The sequence below is a fragment of the Aedes aegypti genome, chromosome 1 (genome assembly GCF_002204515.2).
Source record: "Aedes aegypti strain LVP_AGWG chromosome 1, AaegL5.0 Primary Assembly, whole genome shotgun sequence".
In the NCBI taxonomy this organism is placed as follows: domain Eukaryota; kingdom Metazoa; phylum Arthropoda; class Insecta; order Diptera; family Culicidae; genus Aedes; species Aedes aegypti.
Genome location: NC_035107.1, coordinates 88,731,594 through 88,740,237, shown reverse-complemented (window position 1 = coordinate 88,740,237; position 8,644 = coordinate 88,731,594).

Sequence of the window (8,644 nt, the reverse complement as noted above, 5' to 3'; positions counted from 1 at the left end):
GATTAATATTTTACGGGTACCTTCAATTGTTTTATTACCTGCGTTGTAGAATTCGTCCTAAAATAAAAGAAAAATTAGAACTAAATTACGTAAATCACCTGTAGCGCCATCATCCCGTACTGATTTTTTCCATGTTTTTGTTTGAGTAATAACTCACATAACAACCTTGGTAACGACAGGGTGGCTAGCAACAAAGCCTCCGAAACTTTCGATAACAAACGGTATGACGTCACACATAGTCACGAATCAATGGGTTGCTGTGTGAAAATGCAAACGGTGCACTAATACATACAAACGGTTGTGTATTACACAGAAGCATCTCCTCACCTGTATTATATCACATTGGATGCGATCATCATCAAGACGGAAGAGTCCAAGTACTCGGAAGTCCTGAAGGCGATGCGCAGTGACGCGAAGCTTGCAGATCTAGGAGCCGACGCACGCAGTGTCAGACGCACTCGTACAGGTGAAATGATCCTCGAGCTTAAGCGCGACAAGGAGCGCAAGGGCGCCGCCTACAAAAGTTTGGCGGAAGAGGTCCTTGGCGCTGGTGTTGAAGTGAGGGCTCTGACGCAGTCAGTGACTCTGAAGGTGATGAACCTTGATGAGATCACCAACGCAGAAGAGCTCGTCACGGCACTGCGGCAACTGTGCGAAGTTCAGGTGCCCACCACCGCCGGCAGGTACTCAGGTGGCCTTAGTACACCTACCTGTGGTGGACGCAAATAAGTCCGCTAAGGTAGGTAAGATCAAGGTTGGTTGGTCAGTATGTTCACTGAACATACATGAGCAACCGGTGATCTGCTTTAGGTGTAGAGAACCTGGACACAAGTCCTGGGGCTGTAAAGGCCCTGATAGGACCAAGTTGTGTAGGCGTTGTGGTGAGGAAGGTCATAAGGCACTAGGCTGCAAGAACCCTCCCAAGTGCTTGATTTGTTCCGGCAAGTCCGTGAACAACAATCACCCAACGGGAGGCTCAAGGTGCCCGCGGCCAAGCGGCTAGGTCAAGGCCAAGCCCTCGTAGGTGGAAGACATCGTACTTCAATGATGAAGTACTTAGGGAGGCGCTCCGCCGTGAGCGTAACCTACTCGGCCTAAGCGGGGACGAACTGGTAGCGGTGCTTACGCGTGCATGCGATGCGACCATGCCTAGAAAAGTCCACCCTGGGAATGGGAGACCACTGACGTACTGGTGGACTCAAGCTATTGCGAACCTGCGCAAGGCCTGCCTACGGGCCAGGAGACGGATGCAGCGAGCACGTACCGAGCAGGAGCGTGAAGAACGACGGGCGGTGTTCACCGCTGCCAAAGTCGGGCTGAAGTCCGAGATAAGGGCAAGCAAAAAGGCCTGCTTCGAGGGACTCTGTCAGAGTGCCAACGCGAACCCGTGGGGTGATGCCTATAGGATCGTTATGGCGAAGACAAGAGGTGCAATTGCTCCTACGGAGCAATCTCCACAGATGCTGGAGAGGATCATCGAGGGGCTATTCCCGCGCCACAACTCTAGCCCATGGCCTCCTATTGTAGGACAGCCGGGGATTGGGGCTGGCGATGAGGATAGAGTAACCGATGAGGAACTTGTAGTGATTGCAAAATCCCTAAGCATGGGGAAGGCACCAGGTCCGGACGGAGTTCCAAACCTGGCCCTCAAAGTCGCAATCTTGGAGGCTCCCGGTATGTTCAGATCTGCTATGCAAATATGCCTGGACGAGGGAGTATTTCCAGATGCGTGGAAGAGGCAGAGCCTGATACTATTGCCAAAGACGGGGAAACCACCCGGTGACCCGTCGGCGTATAGACCAATATGCTTGATTGACACGGTGGGGAAAGTGCTCGAGAAGATCATCCTCAACAGACTGTCGAAAGTCGGCCTTAAGTACCAAGAGCTACCGTAGCAAGCTAGAGAGTACTTATAGGCTAATGTGCCTGAGGGTTGCGAGCGCGTACCGTACCGTGTCACACGATGCACTCTGCGTCATCACCGGTATGGTGCCTATTGGTATCCTTATCATGGAAGACATAGAGTGTTTCGAAATGCGCGGCACAAGAGGCATACGCAGGACTGCCAGACTGGCCTCCATGGTCAAATGGCAGCGTGCGTGGGACAGTTCCACCAAGGGAGTGTGGACTCACAGGTTGATTCCGAGGTTAGATATCTGGGTCAATAGGCGCCATGGGGAACTAACATTCCACCTGACACAGGTCCTTTCGGGCCATGGTTGCTTTAGACAGTATCTACACCGTTTCGGTCATGCGGGTTCTCCCGAATGTCCAGTTTGTGCAGGTTTAGAGGAAACGGCGGAACACGTTTTGTTCGTGTGCCCGCGTTTCCGCACAATGCGTGACCGCATGTTAGCCACATGCGGTCGGGACACGACTCCGGACAATTTGGTCCAGAGGATGTGTGAAGACGAGTTTGGCTGGAATGCCGTTTCATCGGCTATCACCCACATTGTCTCGGAACTGCAAAGGAGGTGGCGAGTGGACTCGAGGAGTGGCTAGTGCAGACGCTAAACAACAGGTGGTCCAAGGGTTCGCAGTCGGCTACGTAGGTCATACCGGTGCCCTACGGTCGAAATCGACCCTTACAGCGATTAAGTGGCCGCGGGGAGAACATCCTGGTAGCGCTGCTGTCGTGGCGCCGGCCTACTGGGTGGATACGAGCCTCTGGTTGTTCGGGGCAGGTGGAGGCCCCTTCGTCAGCAATCCCAGCTGGTGCTAGCTGATAGGGCCTGAGCCTTCAGTAGGTCAAATTGCGAAGCCCGCAGTATCAGTTCTTGATACCTGCGGTGCAGCTGGGCGCGGGCGTAGTGGTCGACCCTGCCCGCTTTCAGCGGACAACGGGAGGTGAGGACCACCTGGGAAGCTGGCAAAGCGCCAGCATGCTACCTTGGTGGACCCCCCTAAGCGTGTCATCGATGTTCGTTGCTGCATGGCTACGCAGCTAACCTGGAGGATGCGATGTGCAATAGCCCCTCTCCGAAGCAATGCCTTCTTGGTGGTCCCGGAGAGACGAAGGGTTTGGCGGCAATGGAAATGGTTTAGTGGGTCGGGGGTGTAGTCCTGTTTACTGCTTGCATGTAGTAAATGGTCCCCAACCCCAGTGATGCATTTTGTTGGGCGGCTATCGCTGATGCACTCCTGCGTCTGGGAATACCCGAGTACCTGTACACGATTCTCGGAAGTTACTTCCAGAATCGGGTATTAGTCTATGACATAGAGGTGGGTCGGAAGTGCTTTCACATAACCTCAGAAGTCCCGCAAGGTTCCATCCTGGGTCCGGTGTTATGGAATGTCATGTACGACGAGGTGTTGAGATTAAAATTCCCGGCGGGTGTGGTCATCGTTGGCTTTGCCGACGATATACGCTGGAGGTCTACGGTGAATCGATCGAAGAAGTGGAATTGACTGCAGCTCGAATGCAATTGTGGAGGAGTGGATGAGCTCCAGGAAACTGGAATTGGCTCACCACAAAACTGAGGCTGTTGTTGTCAACAACCGAAAGTCGGTGCAGCAAGCGGTGATCAGTGTAGGCGACTGCACAATCACTTCGAAGCGCTTCGTCAAACACTTGGGGGTGATGATCGACGACAAGCTTACCTTCGGTAGCCATGTCGATTATGCCTGCAAGAGAGCCTCCACAGCTATTGTGGCACTGTCCCGGATGATGTCCAATAGCTCTGCGGTGTACGCCAGCAAGCGTAAGCTTCTGGCCAGTGTCGCCTCGTCCATACTGAGGTATGGTGGCCCGGCTTGGGGCACGGCTTTGAGTACCGATAGCTACCGTAGCAAGCTAGAGAGTACTTATAGGCTAATGTGCCTGAGGGATGCGAGCGCGTACCGTACCGTGTCACACGATGCACTCTGTGTCATCACCGGTATGATGCCTATTAGTATCCTTATCATGGAAGACATAGAGTGTTTCGAAAGGCGCGGCACAAGAGGCAAACGCAGGACTGCCAGACTGGCCTCCATGGTCAAATGGCAGCGTGCGTGGGACAGTTCCACCAAGGAAGTGTGGTTGATTCCGAGGTTAGATATCTGGGTCAATAGGCGCCATGGGGAACTAACATTCCATCTAACACAGGTCCTTTCGGGCCATGGATGCTTTAGACAGTATTTACACCGTTTCGGTCATGCGGGTTCTCCCGAATGTCCAGTTTGTGCAGGTTTAGAGGAAACGGCGGAACACGTTATGTTCGTGTGCCCGCGTTTCCGCACAATGCGTGACCGCATGTTTGCCACATGCGGTCGGGACACGACTCCGGACAATTTGGTCCAGAGGATGTGTGCAGACGAGTTTGGCTGGAATGCCGTTTCATCGGCTATCACCCACATCGTTTCGGAACTCCAAAGGAGGTGGCGTGTGGACTCGAGGAGTGACTAGTGCAGACGCTAATCAACAGGTGTTCCAAGGGTTCGCAGTCGGCTACGTAGGTCATACCGGTGCCCTACGGTCGAAATCGACAGCGATTAAGTGGCCGCTGGACATCCTGGTAGCGCTGCTGTCGTGGCGCCGGCCTACTGGTTGTTCGGGGCAGGTGGAGGCCCCTTCGTCAGCAATCCCAGCTGGTGCTAGCTGATAGGACCTGAGCCTTCAGTAGGTCAAATTGCGAAGCCCGCAGTATCAGTTCTTGATACCTGCGGTGAAGCTGGGCGCGGGCTTAGTGGTCGACCCTGCCCGCTTTCAACGTACAACGGGAGGTGAGGCCAACCGGGAAGCTGGCAATGCGCCAGCATGCAACCTTGGTGGACCCCCCAAAGCGTGTCATCGATGTTCGTTGCTGTATGGCTACGCAGCTAACCTGGAGGATGCGATGTGCAATAGCCCCTCTCCGAAGCAATGCCTTCTTGGTGGTCCCGGAGAGACGAAGGGTTTGGCGGCAATGGAAATGGTTTAGTGGGTCGGGGTGTAGTCCTGTTTACTGCTTGTATGTAGTAAATGGTCCCCAACCCCAGTGATGCATTTTGAACTGAACGCGAGCCAAAAGTGAACTGAACGCGTTCTAATTTTGCACAAGAACCTAGTAAGCATTGAACTCTCGTGCAAGATTCTGCACCTGCTCAAGAACGGCCCGTTCACTTCAAAATGCACAATGAAGCTGAAAACACGAAAAACACTACATTATAACATATTGAATTCCAATCGTCACAAATATATGGCACCTTAAATGTTTCCTAACATCTTTGCAAAACTTTGCAACATTGAAATAAGTCGTGTGTCTGCCATGACGAAAGTTTCCATTCCACGTTCAATTTTCAGCTCGGATAGGTTCAAATTTTTGAACTGCTCAATGTTCAAGCCTACTTGATCCCCCGTTCAAAAGTTTGAACTGGAACGCAAACTGAACGCGTTCAAATGCAACACTGCCCAACCCCACACTCCCGGACCTCGGTCCGGAGTCTGTTGAGCAGATTATCCCCCCATTGCTTAGAAGGAAAAAAAAAGATGAAGAGTAACATAACGTTTGTAACAATTTACTTAGGGGAATAAAATAATAAACAGGCCTTCAGAAAACTCTTTTTTGGCATTCGGCTAACAAAGTATTAACAAGTGTTTATAGGGGAACTTACGTATTCTCGGCAGTCTAAGCAGCTGAACTTTTACGAAGGCAATTATACCCAGGTATCAGGTATCAGAAGGCCGGCTCCAAAGGCCTATTTCATCATCTACCAGATGGGAGAGGAACGGGAAGGGAAAGATGGGAGGAAATAGGAGTGCGGTCCCTTGAAGAGGGAAGATCGCATAAGCAAAATAAGAGCGTGTAGCTCTATACCACAATTGATTCGAACAGCGCCCTTAAAAGGGCACTGCAAAACGCATGAGCGTAAAGAGAGCCTATAGTTCATTACCACAGCGGGTTAAGAATAACAGAAGATCCAGAAGAATAACAGAATGTCCTGAAGATTCAGGCTTCTAAATTCAGTTTCACTTAATAAGTGTTTACCAAGTAATTGGAATCGCATTTGCGCAAAAACTGGACAGTTACATATCAGGTGATACGAAGTTCCATAATCGGAGTCACAACTATCACACACAAATGAGTCAGCGCGCTGAATATTTGCCATGTGATAGTTGAGTCGGCAGTGGCCTATCAACGCTCTGACCAAGAGACTGCAATTCTGCTTTGACAGATTTGTTAAATACTTCGCCACCCTTGGAGATGGCTCAGTAATGTACAATTTTGTTTGACGACACGACCCCAAACTATTCCAATATTGCTTGTGCTGAATTGCCGCCCAAAAATTTATCTGAAGCTTCACCCAGCACTTCGAAATTAGAATAGCCGGCTCAGGGCCAATGAAGTCATGCGATGCTCCATCGCGAGCTAGCTCATCAGCCAATTCATTTCCAGCGATGGAAGAATGGCCAGGTACCCCATACAAGGTTTACAGAGTTGACTGAATTTAGTTCCTCGATTTGAGTTCGGCATGCGATAACAAGCTTCGACCTTGAGTTGGCTGAAGCGAGAGCTTTTATAGCAGCCTGACTATCTGAACAGAATTATATGACTTTACCCATTACGCGGGTTGAAGTGCTGATTGCACTCCACACATAAGAGCAAATATTTCCGCCTGAAAAACGGTGTAGTTTCTACCAAGTGAGTAAAACGGATTCAGCCTTAGCTCACGAGAATATACTCCTGCACCAGCTCTACATTCAAGAAGGGAGCCATCAGTGTAACATACTATATTGTTTGATATACTTCTTTCCAAATAGTCAGACGTCCACTCTTCCCGTGAAGGTGAATTGTGTGGTAAATGTCCTGTAAGGAAAGTGACAAGCAATTGTGAGATCACTTGGAGCAAGGACAATTTTGTCCTAATTCACCAAAAGTGGAAACAACGAAGTGTGTGTAGATCTACGATTCACTGGATTTTTCTCCAGTAGATCCAGTACCCATAAACGGTAAGAGCAAGAAAGTGTTTCTTGTTTAAGATGTATGTGTAGTGGCACAACACAAGTGCCTCAAGCGCTGCCGTGGGAGTCGTAGAGAATGCACCAGACATCGCCATCAAGCACATCCTTTGGAGATGGCCCAATTTTGATTGGGTTGCTCACACTTCGCCCTTTTGTCACCACACAAGATATCCAATATTGGTCGAACAACTGTTGTGTAAATCCATTTGATATACTTGGGTTTGAGGCCCCAAGTTTTACCATAGGTTCGCCGGCATTGAACGGAGGCCATGCAAGCTTTTATTTACTCTGAAATCAATGTGAGATGTCCAAGAAAGTTTGGAATCTAGAACGACTCCGACATACTTTACCTGATCAGTTACATTGATCTCAGTGCCAAAAAGACGTAAAGTTTGAATTCTATCGCGGTTTCGTCTTCCGTAAACAGAACAATAGATGTTTTATTCGGGTTAACCGAAAGGCCATATTGGCGATACAATTCTCGACTATCTGAAGAGCACTTTGCATTAGGTCGAACAGGGTGCTTATGCACATACCAACTATCAGAGCTAGATAGTCGTCGGCAAATCCATAAGTTGGAAAACCGCAATGATTGAGTTGCCTCAATAGCGTATCTGCTACGAGATTCCACAAAAGTGGTGATAAAACTCCCCCTTGGGGGCATCCGCAAACACTCAATTTTCGAATCGTTGCTTGACGCAATGTCGGTTTTTGAGCATTCGATGAATCCAATTGGTAATAATTGTAGGTAGCCCATGGTTTCGTGCGGCTTCCAATATGGCATCGAAAGACACGTTATCAAACGCACCCTCAATATCCCAGAAAACACCCAAGCAGGATTCCTTTTGAGCAAATGCTTTATCGATATCGTATAAAACTTTGTGTAAAAGAGTCACAGTGGACTTTCCAGATTGGTAAGCATGGTGATTCACATGAAGAGGCATGTTTGCCAAATAAACATCACGGATGTGATGATCGATAATGCGTTCCAGACATTTCAGAAGAAAAGAGGTCAGACTGATTGGTCTAACACTCTTCGCTTCTTCATACGACGCACGTCCTCCTTTCGGGAAAAACTTTACAGTAATATCATGCCAGGATCTGGGAATGTACCCGGTAGCAAAACTGCTTACAAGTAGCTTTTTCAAAACATGTTTGATAGACTCAAATCCCTTTTGGAGCAGAACAGGATAAATCCTATCCGCTCCTGGAGATTTGAAAGGAGCAAAACTATTAAGTGCCCATTGAATCGATTCAGTAGTTACGATATTGCGAGCCGAGGCCAGAGACTCGTAACTACATGAAAAGACATTTGGTTCATCCGTAGATGATATGTCCACACATCCGGGGAAGTGTGTATTGAATAAACATTCTAAAACTTCTTCATCGGAAGAAGTAAAGTCACCATTAGGTAAGCGAATTTCGTTCACTTGGAAATCCTTAGATTTTGCAAGGATTTTGTTCAACCGACTGACTTCACTCAAACTGGAAACATTTGTACAAAGGTTTTTCCAGCCGGATCGTTCAGCAGAACGAAGAGCCTTCTTGTAAGCCTTGCGAGCTGACTTGAACGACTCTGATCCAGCTGAACGGCGTCTGTTCCAACTCCTTCTACATTGTTTCCTGAGTCTAGTCAGATCGGAATTCCACCATGGGGTCCCTCTTGTAGTCTTGTTGTCCCATATTACAGTTTACTCGAGGAAAGAGCCCGCGATTGAATAC